The sequence below is a fragment of the Arvicanthis niloticus genome, chromosome 26, assembly GCF_011762505.2.
Source record: "Arvicanthis niloticus isolate mArvNil1 chromosome 26, mArvNil1.pat.X, whole genome shotgun sequence".
Classification (NCBI taxonomy): Eukaryota; Metazoa; Chordata; class Mammalia; order Rodentia; family Muridae; genus Arvicanthis; species Arvicanthis niloticus.
In genome coordinates, this window is record NC_133434.1 from 22,886,212 (window position 1) to 22,903,254 (window position 17,043).

The 17,043-nt window shown below is 47.9% G+C and overlaps 1 pseudogene; it reads left to right on the plus strand.

Annotated features, from left to right (window-relative positions):
• Nucleotides 1-7,047: 7,047 nt before the first annotated feature.
• Nucleotides 7,048-8,863, plus strand: LOC143438754 (eukaryotic translation initiation factor 4B pseudogene; annotated as a pseudogene).
• The last annotated feature ends 8,180 nt before the right edge of the window (nucleotides 8,864-17,043 follow it).

Sequence of the window (17,043 nt, forward strand, 5' to 3'; positions counted from 1 at the left end):
CCTTCTGTTCTCTCCTCTCTCCAGATATCCTTCTGTCCTCTCCTCTCTCTGTATGCCCTTCTGTATTTTCATCTCTCTTGATGACCTTCTGTTCTTTCCTCTATCCGGATGCCCTTCTGTCTTGTCCTCTCTCTCTGGATGCCCTTCTGTTCTTTTCTCCCTCTGGATGCCCTCTGCCCTCTCCTCTCTCTGGATGCCCTTCTGTCTTCCACTCTCTCTTGATGCCCTTCTGAACTCTCCTCTCTCTGGATGCTCTTCTGTTATCTCATCTCTCTGGATGCCCTTCTCTCTTATCCTCCCCTGGATGCCCTTCTGTTTATACCTCCCTATGGATGCCCTTCTGTCTTCTCCTCTCTCTACATGCCCTTATGTTCTCTCAGCTCTCTAGATTCCCTACATTCACTCATCCCTACATTCCCTACATTCACTCATCTCACTGGATGACATTCTGTTCTCTTTTCTCTATGGATGCTCTTCTGTTCTCTCATCTCTCTAGATTATCTTCTGTCCTCGCATACTTCATGATGCCTTTTGATCTGTCCACTCTCTGGATGCACTTATGTTCTCTCCTCTCTCTTCATGCCCTTCTGTCTTCTCCTCTCTCTGGATGCCCTTCTGTCTTCTCCACTCTCTGGATGCCCATCTGTCCTCTCCTCTCTATGGATGCCCTTCTGTCCTCTTCTCTCTGTGGATTCCCTTCTGTCCTCTTATCTTTCTTGTTGTCTTTCTGTTCTCTTCTCTCTATGGAGGCTCTCCTGTACTCTCATCTCCCTGGATGCCCTTCTGTACTCTCCTCTCTCTGGATGACCTTCTGTCTTCTCCTCTCTGGATGCCCTTCTCTCTTCTCCGCCCTCTGAATGCCCTTCTGTCCTCTCCTATCTCTAAATGCTCTTCTGTCTTCTCCTCTCTTTGGATGCTCTTTTGTTCTCTCCTCTCTCTGGATGCCCTTCTGTTCTATCCTCTATCCAGATAAACATCTATCCTCTCCTCTCTATGGATGCCCTTCTGTTTTCTCCACTTTCTGGATGCTCTTCTATTCTCTTCTCTCTATGTAGGCCCTTCTGTCCTCTCCTCTCTCTGGATACACTTCACAATTCTTCTTTCTCTGGATGCCCTTCTGTTCTCTCCTCTCGCTGGATGGCCTTCTGTTTTCTCCTCTCTCTGGATGCCCTTCTGTCCTCTTATCTCTCTGGATGTCCTTTTCTCCTATCCTCTCTCTGGATACCCTTCTGTTGCCTCCTCTCTCTTTATGCCTTTCTGTTCTCTCCTCTATCTGGATGCCCTTGTGTCCTCTTCTCTCTTTCGGTGCCCTTCTGTCCTCTCTTATCTCTGGATGCCCTTCTGTCCTCTCCTCTCTCTGGATACCCTTCTGTTCTCTTCTCTCTCCAGATGATCTTCTGTTCTCTCATCTCTCTGGATGCCCTTGTGGCCTCTCCTCTCTCTGGATGCCCTTCTGTCCTCTCCTCACTTTTGATTCCCTTCTGTTTTCTCCTCTCTTCCGATGCTCTTCTGTTCTCTCCGTCTCTGGATGCCCTTCTGTTCTCTCCTCTTGCTAGATGGCCTTCTGTCCTCTCCTTTCCTTGGATGTCCTTCTGTCCTCTTCTCTCTCTGGATTACATTTTTTCCTCTACTCTCTCTGGATGCCCTTCTGTCTTCTCTTCTACCTGGATGCCCTTCTGTTCTTTCCTCTCTCTGGAATTTCTTCTGTCCTCTCCTCTCTCTGTATGCCCTTTTGTCTTCTCCTCCCTATGGATGATGTTCTCTTGTCTCCTCTCTTTACATGCACTTCTGTTCTCTCCTCTCTCTGGAAGCCCTTTTATTCTCTCCTCTCTCTGGATGCCCTTTTGTTTTTTCGTCTCTCTGGATGACAGTCTGTTGTCTCCTCTCTCTGGATGACCTTATTTTCTCTCCTCTATCCAGATGCCCTTCTGTCTTCTCCTCTCTCCGGATGCCCTTCTATACTTTCCTCTCTCTGAATGCCCTTCTGTCCTCTCCTCTCTCTGGATGCCATTCTGTCTTCCCCTCTCTTTGGATGACCTTCTGATCTCTCCACTCTCCGTATGCTCTTCTGTCAAGTCATCTCTCTGGATGCCCTTCTGTCTTCTCCTCTCTCTGGATGCCCTTCTGTTTTCACCTATCTATGGATGCCCTTATGACTTCTCCTCTCTCTACATGCCTTTCTGTCCTCTCATCACTCTGGATTCCCTTCTGTACTCTCCTTTCTCTGCATTCTCTTCTGTATTTTCATCACTCTGAATGACCTTCTGTTGTCTCCTCCCACTGGATGTCCTTCTGTTCTCTCCTCTTTCCTGATGCCCTTCTATCTTCTCCTCTCTCTGGATGTCCTTCTGCTCTTTCCTCTCTCTGGATGCCATTCTGTCCTCTCCTCTCTCTGGATGCCCTTCTGTCTTCTCATCACTCTTGATGCCCTTCCATACTCTCCTCTCTCTGCATGCCCTTCTGTCCTCTCCTCTCTTTGGATGCATCTTTATTGTTTCCTCTCTCTCGATGCTCTTCTGTTCTTCCGAATCTGTGAAGGCCCTTCTGTCCTCTCCTCTCCCTACATGCTTTTCTGTTCTCTCGTCTCTCTGGATGCACTTGTGTCCTCTCCTCTTTTTTTGTGCCCTTCTGTTCTCTCCTCAGTCTGGATTCCCTTCTGTTCTCTCATTTCTCTGGATGTTCTTCTGTCTTCTCCTGTCTCTGGATGAACTTCTGATCTCTCCTCACACTGGATGCTCTTCTGTCTTCTCTTCACACTGGATGCCCTTCTCTCTTCTCCTCTCTCTGGATGCCCTTCTGTTTTTACCTCTCTATGGATGCTCTTCTATCTTCTCCTTTCTCAGGATGCCCTTCTGTCTTCTCTGCTCTCTGTATACTGTTCTATTCTCTACTCTTTCTGGATGCCCCTCTGTCTTCTCTGCTCTCTAGATGCCTGTCTGTTCTCTCCTCTCTGTAAATGCCATTCTGACCTCTCCTATCCATTGATTCCCTTCTGTTCTCTCCTCTCTCTGGATGCCCTTCTGTCCTCTCCTATCTCTGGATGGCTTTCTGTTCTCTCCTCTCTCTGGATCCCTTCTGTACTCTCCTCTCTCTGGATGCCCTTCTGTACTCTCCTCTCTCTGGATGCCCTTTTGTCCTCTCCTCTCTCAAGTTGCCCTTCTGTCCTCTCCTCTCTTTGAATGCCCTTCTGTCTTCTCCTCTTTCCCTATGCCCTTTTGTTGTCTTGGTTCTCTTGATGCCCTTCATTCTTCTACACTTTCTGGAAGACCGACAATTTTCTCCTTACTCTGGATATCCTTCTGTCTTCTCCTCTCTCTAGATGCCCTTCTGTTATCTCCTCTCACTTGATGCCATCCTGTCCTCTCCTCTCTCTGGATGCCCTTCTGTCTTCTCTTCTCTCTCTGGATGTCCTTCAGGCTTCTGCTCTCTCTGGATGGGCTTCTGTTCTCTCCTCTTTCTGGATTCTCTCTCATAGTCTCATCTCTCTGAATGCCCTTCTCTTCTCTCTTCTTTTGGGATATCCTTCTGTCCTCTCCTCTCTCTGGATGCCCTTCTATCTTCTCCTTTTTTGGATGCCCTTCTGTTCTCTCCTCTTTCTGGATACCCTATTTTCCTCTCCTCTCACTGGATATTCTTCTGTTCTCTCCGCTCTCTGGATGCCCTTCTGTTCTCTCCTCTCTCTGGATGCCCCTGTGTTTTCTTCTCTCTCTGGATGCCATTTCTGTCCTCTCTTCTCTCTGGATGCCCTTCTGTCTTCTCCTTTTTTTTGGATGCCCTTCTGTTCTCTCCTCTTTCTGGATGCCCTATTTTTCTCTCCTCTCACTGGATATTCTTCTGTTCTCTGCTCTCTCTGTATGCCCTTCTGTTCTCTCCTCTCTCTGGATGCCCCTGTGTTTTCTTCTCTCTCTGGATGCCATTTCTGTCCTCTCTTCTCTCTGGATGCCCTTCTGTCTTCTCCTCTCTCTGGATGCCCTTCTGTTCTCTTCTCTCTCTGGATGATCTTCTGTTCTCTCATCTCTTGATGCCCTTGTTTCCTCTCCTCTCTCTGGATGCCCTTCTGTCTTCTCCATTCTCTGGATGCCCTTCTGTCCTCTCCTCTCTTTTGATGCCCTTCTGTTTTCTCCTCTCATCCGATGCTCTTCTATTCTCTCTTCTTCTGGATGCTCTTCTGTATTCTTCTCTCTCTGGATGCCCTTCTTAACTCTCCTCTCTCTGGATGCCATTCTGTTCTCTCCTATCTATGGATGCCCTTTTGTCCTCTCCTCTCTCGGGATGCCCTACTGTCCTCTCCTTTCTCTGGATTTTTTTTTTGTCCTCTTATATATCTGGATTTCCTTCTGTTTTCTTCTCTCTCTAGATTCTTTTCTGTCCTCTAATCTCTCTGGATGCACTTTTGTCTTCTTCTCTCTCTGGAAGCCCTGCTGTCCTCTCCTCTCTCCGGATACCCTTCTGTACTCTCTTCTCTTTGGATGCCCTTCTGTTCTCTCATCTTTCTGGATGCTCTTCTGTTCTCTCCTCCCTCTGTATGCCCTTCTTTACTCTCCTCTCTCTGGATGCCCTTCTGTTCTTTTCTCTCTGGATGCCCTTTTGTGCTCACCTCTCTCTGGATGCCCTTCTGTCTTCTCCTCTCGCTACATGCCCTTCTATTTTCTCCTCTCTCTATATTCCTTTCTGTCCTCTCATCTCTCTGGATTCCCTTCTATTATATTCTCTCTATGAATGCTTCTCTGTTCTTGTATCTCTCTGGTTGCCCTTTTGTCGTCTCTTCTCTCTGGATGCCCTTCAGTTCTCTCCTCTCTCTAGATTCTCTTCTGTTCTATCATATCTCTGGATGCCCTTCTCTTCTCTTCTCTCTCTGGATGATCTGTTTGCTTACCTCTCTGCATGCCCTTCTGTTCTCTCCTCTCTATGGAAGATCTTCTGTTCTCTCATCACTCTGGATGTTCTTGTGTCCTTTCCTCTCACTGGAAGCCATTCTGTCTTCTCCTCTCTCTGGATGCCCTTCTAATCTCTTCTCTCTCCGGATACCCTTCTCTCTTCTCTTCCATCTGGATGCCCTTCTGTCAGCTCCACTCTCCGGATGTCTTCTCCTCTCTCTGGATGCCATTCTGTTCTCTCGTCTCAGTGAATGCCCTTATTTACTCTCTTTTAACAGGATGCCCTTCTGTCTGCTCCTCTCTCTGGATGCCCTTTTGTCCTCTCCTCTCTCTTGATGCCTTTCTGTCCTCTCATCTCTCTGGATGCCCTTCTATTATATTCTCTCTATGGATGCTCCTCTGTTCTCTTATCTCTCTAGATGCCCTTTTGTCTTCCCCTCTCTCTGGATGCCCTTCTGTCTTCTCCTCTCTCTGGATGCTCTTCTGTTCTCTCCTCTCTCTGGATGCCCTTCTGCCCTCTCCTCTCTTTGGATGCCCTTCTGTTCTCTCCTCTCTCTGGATGCCCTTATTTTCTCTCCTCTCTCTGGATGCCCTTATTTACTCTCCTCTCTCTGGATGCCCTTCTGGTCTCTACTCTCTTTCCCTATGCCCTTCTGTTCTCTAGATTCTCTTGATGCCCTTCAATCTTCTCCTCTAGCTGGATGCCCGACAATTTTCTCCTCACACTGGATATCCTTCTGTATTCTCCTCTCTCTAGATGCCCTTCTGTTCTCTTCTCTTTGGATGCCCTTCTCTCCTCTCCTCTCTCTGGATGCCCTTCTGTCTCTTTGTCACTCTGGATGACATTCTTTTGTCTCCTCTTTCTGGATTACTTTCTGGTCTCTCCTCTTTCCGGATGCCCATCTGTTTTCTCCTCTCTCTGCATGCCTTTGTGTTCTTTCTTCTCTCTGAATGCCCTTCTGTCCTCTCCTCTCTCTGGATGCCCTTCTGTCTTCTCATCTCTCTGGATGCCCTTCAGTTCTCTCCTCTCCCTAGATTCTCTTCTGTCCTCTCATCCCTCTGGATTCCCTTCTGTTCCCTTCTCTCTCTGGATGATCTTCTGTTCACTCATCTCTGTGGATGTCCTTCTGTTCTCTCCTATCTCTGGAAGACCTTCTGTTCTCTCATCTCTCTGGATGCCCTTCTGTCTTCTCCTTTCTCTACATACCTTTCTGGGCATCCAGAGAGAGGAGAATACAGATTGGCTTCCAGAGAGAGGAGAAAACAGAAGGAAATACAGATAGAGGAGGGAACAAAATGGCATCCAGAGAGAGGAGAAGACAGAAGGTCATCCAGAAAGAGGAGAGGACAGAAGCTCATCCAGAGTGAGGAGAAGCAGAATGGCATCCAGAGAGAGGAGAGTACAGAAGGGCATCCAGGGAGATCAGAGAACAGAAGGGCATCCAGACAGAGGAGAAGAGAGAAGGGTATCCAGAGATAGGAGAAGACAGAATGAAATCTTGAAATAGTAGAATTGAGAAGTGCATCCAGAGAGAGGAGAGAACAGATGGGCATCCAGAGAGAGGAGAGGACAGAAGGGCATCCAGAGAGAGGAGAAGAGAGAATGTCATCCAGAGAGAGGAGAGAACAGAAGGGCATCAAGAGAGAGGAGAGCACAGAAGGGCATCCAGAGAGACGAGAGAACAGAAAAGCATCCAGAGAGAGGAGAGAACAGAAGGGCATCCAGAGAGAGTAGAGGATAAAAGGGCATCTGGAGAGAGGAGAAGACAGAAGGGCATCCAGAGAGAAGATATAACAGAAGGCCATCCAGAGACAGAAAAGAACAGATGGGCATCCAGAGAGAGGAGAGAACAGAAGGGCATCCAGGGATAGGAAAGATTGTAGGGCATTTAGAAAGAGGAGAGGACAGAAGGGCATCCAGTGAGAGGAAAAGACAGAAGTGCCTCAAGAGAGAGGAGAGAGCAGAAGAGAACAAGAGAAGGGAGAGTATTTAAGGGTATCCAGATAGAAGAGAAGACAGAAGGGAATCTAGAGATAGGAGAGTACAGAAGGGCATCATGAGAGAAGAGAAGACAGAAGGTCATCCATAGAGAGGAGAGGGCAGAAGGGCATACAGAGACAGGAGAAGACAGAAGGGCACACAGAGAGAGGAGAGTACAGAAGGGCATCCAGAGAGAAGAGAACTGGGGGAACTGGTGGAGGAAGCACCTATGTCCCCAAACCAGTCAGCTGGGCTGATGAAACAGACGATCTGGAAGGAGATGTGTCAACAACTTGGCATAGTAACAATGATGATGTGTACAGGGCATCTCCAATTGACGTTCCATCCTTCCCACTGCTCCATGGGCTGCTCTGGATCCCAATATTGACCAGAGCAGTCTTCCCAAGTCGCCACCCTGCACTGCCTTCCTAGGGAATCTGCCCTATGATGTGACAGAAGACTCCATTAAGGATTTCTTTAGAGGATTAAATATCAGCACTGTGTGCTTACCACGCAAGCCCAGCAATCCAGACAGGCTGAAAGGATTCGGCTATGCAGAGTTTGAGGACCTGGATTCTCTGCCCAGTGCTTTGAGTCTCAATGAAGAGTCTCTAGGTAACAGGAGAATTCGAGTGGATGTTGCTGATCAAGCACAGGATAAAGACAGTGATGACCATACTTTTGGTAGAGATAGAAATCGGGATTCTGACAAAACAGATACAGACTGTAGGGCCCGTCCTGCCACAGACAGCTTTGATGACTACCCACCTAGAAGAGGCTATGATAGCTTTGAAGACAAGTATCGAGATCTTATGATTCAGACCGATATCGGGATGGATATAGGGACGGATATCGGGACAGCCCACGCAGAGACATGGACCAATATGGGGGCCGGGATTGCTATGATGACTGAGGCAGCAGAGACTATGACCGAGGCTATGACTCCAGGATAGGCAGTGGCAGAAGAGCGTTTGGGAGTGAGTACCGGAGGGATGACAACTACAGAGGTGGTGGGGACCGCTATGAGGACCGATATGACAGACAGGACGACCGGTCATGGAGCTCCAGGGATGAATACTCTCGGGAGGATTATAGGCGCGATGACAGAGGTCCCCCCCAAAGACCCAAACTGAATCTAAAGCCTCGGAGTACTCCTAAAGAAGATGATTCCTCTGCTAGCACCTCCCAGTCCAGCCGAGCAGTTTCTATCTTTGGAGGGGCAAAGCCTGTTGACACAGCTGCTAGAGAAAGAGAAGTCGAGGAGCGGCTACAGAAGGAGCAGGAGAAGCTGCAGCATCAGCTGGATGAGCCAAAACTAGACCGCCGGCCCCGGGAGAGACACCCAAGTTGGCGAAGTGAAGAAACTCAGGAAAGAGAACAGTCGAGGACAGGAAGTGAGTCATTGCAGACTGGGCCCTCGGCCACATCTGGCAGAAATACACGAAGGAGAGAGAGTGAGAAGTCTCTAGAAAATGAAACCCTCAATAAAGAAGAAGACTGTCACTCTCCAACTTCTAAGCCTCCTAAACCTGACCAGCCGCTAAAGGTAATGCCAGCCCCTCCACCAAAGGAGAATGCGTGGGTGAAGCAACGCTCTAACCCTCCTGCTCGATCTCAGAGCTCAGACACAGAGCAACCGTCCCCTACAAGTGGTGGAGGCAAAGTAGCTCCAGCTCAGGCCTCTGAGGAAGGACCATTAAGGAAAGATGAAAATAAAGTAGATGGTGTGAGTGCCACAAAAGGCCAAACTGGGAGCTCCAGCCATGGTCCCAGGGATGGAGGGAACAGAGACCACTGGAAGGAGTTGGATAGGAAGGATGGCAAAAAAGATCAAGACTCCAGGTCTGCGCCTGAGCTAAAGAAACCTGAGGAGAACCCAGCCTCCAAGTTCAGTTCTGCAAGCAAATACGTTGCTCTTTCTGTAGACGGTGAGGATGAGGATGAGGGAGACGACTGCACTGAGTAGCCCTCCACACCCTGTGCTTTCTCCTAGTCTCCACCCCCGAAACATTCAAGAGCAAATCAAACCTCTATCCAGGCAAGACAAAATAAACTCACCATCTCCTGAAGACCTTTCTAAACGTTTTAAAATGAAATGAAATTCTTTTGCATGCTGCTGCAGCCTTTTAAAGTATTGAAGTAACTGGAGAGTCACCATTGTAGCCTAAGATGGCTACCACTTTGGGAAAGTTGTGAGTGTCTGATGATACCAAGCAGTTACCTGTGTGACTAGTGCCTGGGGCTCCATTCAGCAGAAATATAGTGACAGAGAGGCAGTCATATCAGTTAGGCAATAGAGAAAGGTGCAAGGGAGAAGTGAGATTACTATCTTCTAATTCTTATCCTAAGGTGGCACCTGTGAATTCCCAAACATTACCTGAATAAATTTCCCATCCTTACTTAGAAAGATAGCTCTCCTCTCTCAAGCTGTTTTAGTCTCCGGGAGGCTGCCAGCCCCTCTACTTTACTTCTGACTTCAATGGGGCCAACCTAGGGGGAATTGGTTTTTTGTTTTGTTTTGTTTGGGTTTTTTGGTTTTTTTTTGTTTTTTGTGGGTTTTTTACCCCCCAAGGGGGTAGTTGGGAGTGAGTCTACAGACCACTAACAAGTAGTACTGCTTGGGGACCAAAATGAATGGGAAACTCAATCGCGGTTTGAAAAGCTTGAGAGAGGTGATCGATTATACTTTATACCAAGTAGTAAGGGACTTGGTGTGACCTCCAATAAACACATGAATAGAATGGTCTGGATGAGGAAGCACTTACAGTAGTGGGAAGTTCTAGTCTTGTGGATCCTGGTTTCGCCCCTTCTAAACTGTCCTTTCTAGAGGTTCGAATATATCCATTCTTTGAAAACCTTGTCACTCTGGTCATCTCATGTTCTTATAACTCTTAGCCTCCCTCCCAGAGCTGTCTCTGAGTCACACACCTCCCACAGACCACAAGAAACTGTGCCTGAGGTGAGGACTCTTTCTCAAGAAAACCAGCTCTGTGCTATCTTTGATTACTGCCCCTATTTGCCTGCTACTGCTGCTTTCATCCCCAACTGATGGACTTGGGTGGTGAGTGGGGGGTCTGTAAATGGGGTGAGTTGGAGGTCTTCAGCCTTGGTGGGGGTGTTTTAAGGTTTCTATAAATTCCCTTCACTGGAACCTCATGCCAGTGCTTGAGTTTATAATGTATGTGACCTAGACTGTGGTTTCTGCTTAGGAGGTTTGGCTTCTTTACTTCCCTCAAGAATAAAGGATAATGCAAAGAACTATTGAACAAGGTCCTGGTTCCTCTTGCAACACTGTAGCTTGACTTGTCTGTTTTGATGTGAACCTTCGTAGGGGTCAGTTCCAAAGATGGCAAGCCTCCCTATTGTGGGTAGTCAGGTACCTACAGACAGAAGATACCTTGGTCTTAGCGCAAACCCTAGGCCTGCTGTGCAGGAGCATTGATGTTCATGCTGCAGCAGTGGGCACAGCAAATCGCTTCTCCAGTGGATTTGATTGGCTAGTAGCTAGGAAGTGGGCTTTTGCAGAGGTACTCACAGTTGAATGGGTTTTTAAAACCATTGTTGTAGACAATGAGAAGGTAGTTTGCCCTCTTCATGTTTATTTCCCTTCCAGATAGTTGCATCCAAAAGACAGCTGTTTTGTCCCACTCTCTTAATTTGCTCCTCTGTTTTAAAAAAAAGGAAAGAAAAGAAACAAAAGAACAGGGGTTGACTTATGTCCCACTCCAAAATACATGTAAAATTTGTACAAAAATATCTTCTATGAAAATGATTTGTAACCTGTAGACATTACTTGGGAGATGTCTTGAGATGTACAATCCCATCCTTTGGGTTGAGGGTTTTTTCTTTTTCTCCAAATAAATCCAGTCTTTAAAGTTGAAAAAAAAAAAAGAGAATACAGAAGAAAATCCAGAGAGAGGAGAGGACAGAAAGGCATCGATAGAGATAAGAGGACAGAATGGCATCGGCAGATCAGAGAAAAAAGAAGGGCATTTAGAGAGAGGAGAAGACAGAAGGGCATACAGAGATAGGAGAAGAGTGAAGGGCATCCAGAGAGGAGTGAACAGAAGGACATCCAGAGAGATGAGAAGAGAGAAGGACATCAATAGAGAGGGGAGTACAGAAGGGCATCCAGAGAGAGGAGAATACATATTGGCTTCCAGAGAGAGGAGAAAACAGAATGGAATCCAGATAGAGGAGAGAACAGAATGGCATCCAGAGAGAGGAGAAGACAGAAGGTCATCCAGAAGGAAGAGAGGACAGAAGGTCATGCAGAGTGAGGAGAAGTAGAAGAGCATCCAGAGAGATGAGAGAACAGAAAGGCATCCAGAGAGGGGAGAAAACAGAAGGGTATTCAGAAATAGGAGAGGACAGAACGGAATCTTGAAATAGTACAATTGAGAAGTGCATCCAGAGAGAGGAGAGAACAGAAGGGCATCCAGAGAGAGGAGAGGACAGAAGGGCATCCAGAGAGAGGAGAAGAGAGAATGTCATCCAGAGAGAGGAGAGAACAGAAGGGCATCAAGAGAGAGGAGAGAACAGAAGGGCATCCATAGAAAGGAAAAGACAGAAAGGCATCCAGAGAGATGAGAGAACAGAAAAGCATCCAGAGAGAGGAGAGAACAGAAGGGCATCCAGAGAGAGGAGAGGATAAAAGGGCATCTGGAGAGAGGAGAAGACAGAAGGGCATCCAGAGAGAAGATATAACAGAAGGCCATCCAGAGACAGGAAAAAACAGATGGGCGTCCAGAGAGAGGAGAGAACAGAAGGGCATCCAGGGAGAGAACAGAAGAGAAGAGCATCCACGGAGAAGAGAAGACAGAAGGTCATATAGAGAAAGGAGGGTACAGAAGGGCATCCAGAGGGAGAAGAGGACAGTAGGGCATCTGGAGAGAGTAGAGAAAACTAGGGCATCTGGAGTGAGGAGAGAACAGAAGGGCATCAAGATAAAGGAGAAGTCAGAAGGTCATCCAGAGAGGAGAGGACAGAAGAGCATCCGGAGAGAGGAGAAGACATAATGGCATCCAGAGAGAGGAGAAAACAGAAGGGCATCAAAAGAGAGGAAAGAACAGAAGGGCATCCAGAGAGAGGAACGAACAGGAGGGCATCCAGAGAGAGGAAAGAACAGGAGGGCATCCAGAGAGAGGAGAGAACAGAAGGGTATTGGGAGAGGAGAAGACAGAAGGGCATCCTGAGACAGGAGAGAAGAGAAGGGCATCCAGGGAGAGGAGTAAATAAAAGGGCATCCATAGAGAAGAGTACAGAAGGGCATCCAGTTAGAGTAGAGGACAGAATGGCATCCAGAGAAAGAGAGAACAGAAGGGCATCCAGAGAGAGGAGAAGACAGAAGGGCATCCATAGAGAGGAGAGTATAGAAGGGTATCCAGACAGAGGAGAGAACAGAAGGGCATCTGGAGAGAGTAGAGAACAGTGGGGCACCCGGAGATAGTAGAGAAAAGAAGGGAATCCAGAGAGAGAGAGAGGAGAAGACAGACGGGAATTCTGGGAGAGGAGAAAACAGAAGGGCATCCATACAGAGGAGAGTACAGAAGGGCATCCAGAGAGATCAGAAGTCCAAAGGGCATTTGGAGAGAGTAGAGAACATTAGCGCATCCATAGATAGTAGAGAACAGAAGGGCATCCATACAGAGGAGAGTACAGAAGGGCATCCAAGGGAGGAGGAGTCTGAAAAATATCCGGAGAGAGTAGAGAACAGTAGGGCATCCGGAGAGAGGAGAGAACAAAAGGGCATCCAGAAAGAGAAGAGAAGACAGAAGAGCATCCTAAGAGAAGAGAAAACAGAAGAGAATCCAGAGAGCAGAGAGGTCAGAATGGCATCCAATGTGAGGAGAGGACAGCAGGGCATCCAGAGAGAAGAGAAGACAGAACGGCATCCAGAGAGAGGAGAAGACAGAAGGGCATCCAGAAAGAGGAGAGGACAGAAGGGCATCCAGAGAGAGGAGAGAAAAGAAGGGCATCCAGAGAGAGGAGAAGCCCAAATATCATCCAGAGAGAGAAGAGAACAGAAAGGCATCCAGTGAGAGGAGAGAACAGAAGGGCATTCAGAGAGAGGAGAAGACAGATGGGCATCCAGAGAGAAGAGAGAACAGAAGGGCATCTAGAGAGATTAGAGGACAGAAGGGCATCCTGAGAGAGGAGAGAACAGAAAGGCATCGAAGGAGAGGAGAGAAAATAAGTACATCCAGATACAGGAGAAGACAGAATGTCATACAGAGAAAGGACAGTACAGAAGGTCATCCAGAGAGAGGAGAGGACAGAAGGGCATCCAGAGAGAGGAGAGAACAGTAGGGCATCCGGAGAGAGGAGAGAAGAGAAGGGCATCCAGAGAGAGAGGAGAGCACAGAAGGTCATCCAGAGAGAGGAGAGAAGAGACGTGCACCCAGAGACACAAGAAGACAGAATGACATCCAGAGAGAGGGGAGGACAGAAGGGCATCCAGAGAGAGGAGAGAACAGAATGGTATCCAGAGACAGGAGAAGACAGAAGGGCATCTCCTCACTCTCGGTGCTCTTCTGTTCTTCCCAATCTGTGTATGCCCTTCTGTCCTCTCCTCTCTCTACATGTCTTTCTGTTCTCTCCTCTCTCTGGATGCACTTGTGTCCTCTCCTCTCTTTTTATGCCCTTCTGTTCTCTCCTCCATCTGGATTCCCTTCTGTCCTCTTATCTCTCTGGATGTCATTCTGTCTTCTCCTCTCTCTGGATGACCTTCTGATCTCTCCTCTCTCCGGATGCTCTTCTGTCTTCTCTTCACTTTGGATGCCTTTCTCTATTCTCTTTCTGGATGCATTTCTGGTTTCACCTCTCTATGGATGCCCTTTTGTCTTCTCCTCTCTCTGGATGCCCTTCTGTTCTCTCTGCTCACTGGATGCCCTTCTATCTTCTTTCTCTGGATGCCCTTCTGTCTTCTCTGCTCTCTGGATACCGTTCTATTCTCTACTCTCTCTGAATGCCCTTCTGTTTTCTCTGCTCTCTGGGTGCCCATCTGTTCTCTCCTCTCGGTGGATGCCCTTCTGACCTCTCCTCTCCATGGATGCCCTTCTGTTCTCTCCTCTCTCTGGATGCACTTCTGTCCTCTCCTCTCTCTGAATGGCTTTCTGTTCTCTTCTCTCTCTGGATCCCTTCTGTACTCTCCTCTCTCTGGATGACCTTCTTTCCTCTCCTCTCTCCAGATGCCCTTTGGTCCTCTTCTCTCTCTGGAGTTTTTTTCAGTCTTCTGCTCTCTCTGGATGGGCTTCTGTTCTCTCCTCTTTCTGGATTCTCTCCTGTACTCTCATCTCTCTGGATGCCCTTCTGTTCTCTCTTCTTTTGGGATGTTCTTCTGTCCTCTCCTCTCTCTGGATGCCCTTCTGTCTTCTCCTTTCTTTATATGCCATTCTGTTCTCTCCTCTCTCTGGATGCTTTTTTTTCCTCTCCTCTCACTGGATACCCTTCTGTTCTCTCATCTCTCTGTATGCCCTTCTGTTCTCTCCTCTATCTGGATGCCCTTGTGTCCTCTTCGCTCTCTGGATGCCATTTCTGTCCTCTCTTCTCTCTGGATGCCATTCTGTCTTCTCCTCTCTCTGGATGCCCTTCTGTTCTCTTCTCTCTCTGGATGATCTTCTGTTCTCTCATCTCTCTGGATGCCATTGTGTCCTCTCCTCCCTCTCGATGCCCTTCTGTCTTCTCTTCTCTATGGATGCTCTTCTGTCCTCTCCTCTCTTTTGATGTCCTTCTGTTTTCTACTCTCGTTCGATGCTCTTCTATTCTGTCCTCTCTCTGGATGCCCTTCTGTATTGTCCTCTCTCTGGATGACCTTCTTTACTCTCCTCTCTCTGAAAGCCCTACTGTCTTCGCTCTCTGGATACCCTTCTGTTCTCTGCTCTCTCCGGATGCCCTTCTGTCCTTTATTCTCTCTGGATGCCCTACTATCCTCTTCTCTCTCTGGATTTCCTTCTGTCCTCTCATATCTCTAGTTTCCCTTCTGTTCTCTTCTCTCTCTAGATTCTCTTCTGTCCTCTAATCTCTCTGGATGACCTTCTGTCTTCTTATCTCTCTGGAAGCCCTTCTGTCCTCTCCTCTCTCCAGATTCCCTTCTGTTCTCTCCTCTCTCTGGATGACATACTGTCCTCTCCTCTCTTTGGATGCCCTTACGTTGTCTCCTCTCTATCGATTCTCTTCTGTTTTTCCCAATCTGTGGATGCCCTTCTGTCCTGTCCTCTCTATACATGCCTTTCTGTTCTCTCCTCTCTCTGGATGCACTTGTGTCCTCTCCTCTCTTTTTATGCCCTTCTGTTCTCTCTTCCATCTGAATTCCTTTCTGTCCTCTCATTTCTCTGGATGTCCTTCTGTCTTCTCCTCTCTCTGGATGACCTTCTGATCTCTCCTCTCTCCGGATGCTCTTCTGTCTTCTCTTCACTCTGGATGCCCTTCTATCTTCTCCTCTCTCTCTGGATTCACCTCTGTTTTCACCTCTCTATGGATACCCTTCTGTCTTCTCCTCTCTATGGATGTCCTTCTGTTCTCTCCTCTCACTGGATGCCCTTCTGTCTTATCCTTTCTCTGGATGCCCTTCTGTCTTCTCTGCTCTCTGGATGCCCATCTGTTTACTCCTCTCTGTGTATGCCCTTCTTACCTCTCCTCTCCATGGATGCCCTTCTGTTCTCTCCTCTCTCTGGATGCTCTTTTTGTCCTCTCCTCTCTCTGGATGCCCTTCTGTTCTCTCCTCTCTCTGGATGCCCTATTGTTCTCTCCTCTCTCTGGATTCTTTTTTGTCTTCTCCTCTCTGTGGATGCGCTGCTCTTCTCACCTCTCTCAAGATGCCCTTGTGTCCTCTATTCTCTCTGGATATCCTTTTCTGTTTCTCATCTCTCTGGATTCCCTTTTGTGCTCTCCTCTCTCTGGATGCCCTTCTGTCCTCTCTTCTCTCTAGTTGCCCTTCTGTCTTCTCCTTTCTCCCTATGCCCTTCTGTTCTCTTGATTCTCTCGATGCCCTTCATTCTTCTCCTCTCTCTGGATGCCCGACAATTTTCTCATTACTCTGGATATCCTTCTGTATTCTCCTCTCCCTAGAGGCCCTGCTGTTATCTCCTCTCACTGGATGCCATTCTATCCTCTCCTCTCTCTGGATGCCCTTCTGTCTTCTCCTTTCTCTGGATGCCCTTCGTCCTATTCTCTCTCTGGATGTCTTTCATTCTTCTGCTCTCTCTGGATGGGCTTCTGTTCTCTCCTCTTTCTGGATTCTCTCCTGTACTCTCATCTCTCTGGATGCCCATCTGTTCTCTCTTCTTTTGGGATGTCCGTCTGTCCTCTCCTCTCTCTGGATGCCCTTCTGTCTTCTCCTTTCTTTGGGTGCCCTTCTGTTCTCTCCTCTCTCTGGATCCCCTTTTTTCATCTCCTCTCACTGGATACCCTTCTGTTCTCTCCTCTCTCTGTATGCCCTTCTGTTCTCTCCTCTATCTGGATGCCCTTGTGTCCTCTTCTCTCTCTGGATGCCATTTCTGTCCTCTCTTCTCTCTGGATGCCCTTCTGTCTTCTCCTCTCTCTGGATGCCCTTCTGTTCTCTTCTCTCTCTCTAGATGATCTTCTGTTCTCTCATCTCTCTTGATGCCCTTGTGTCCTATCCTCCCTCTGGATGCCCTTCTGTCTTCTCCTTTCTCTGGAGGCCCTTCTGTCCTCTCCTCTCTTTTGATGCCCTTCGGTTTTATCCTCTCATCTGATGTTCTTTTATTCACTCTTCTCTCTGGATGCCCTTCTGTATTCTCCTCTCTCTGGATGTCCTTTTTTACTCTCCTCTCTCTGGATGCCCTTCTGTCTTCTCCTCTCTCTGGATGCCCATCTGTTCTCTCCTCTCTCCGATGCCCTTCTGTCCTCTCCTCTCTCTGGATGCCCTACTGTCCTCTCCTCTCTCTCTGGATTTCCTTCTGTCCTCTCATATCTCTGGTTTCCTTTCTGTTCTCTTCTCTCTCTAGATTCTCTTCTGTCCTCTAATCTCTCTGGATGCCCTTCTGTCTTTTTCTCTCTCTGGAATCCCTTCTGTCCTATCCTCTCTCCAGATGCCCTTCTGTTCTCTCCTCTATCTGGATGCCCTTCTGTCCTCTCCTCTCTTTGGATGCCCTTATGTTGTCTCCTCTCTCTCGATGCTCTTCTGTTCTTCACAATCTGTGGATGCCCTTCTGTCCTGTCTTC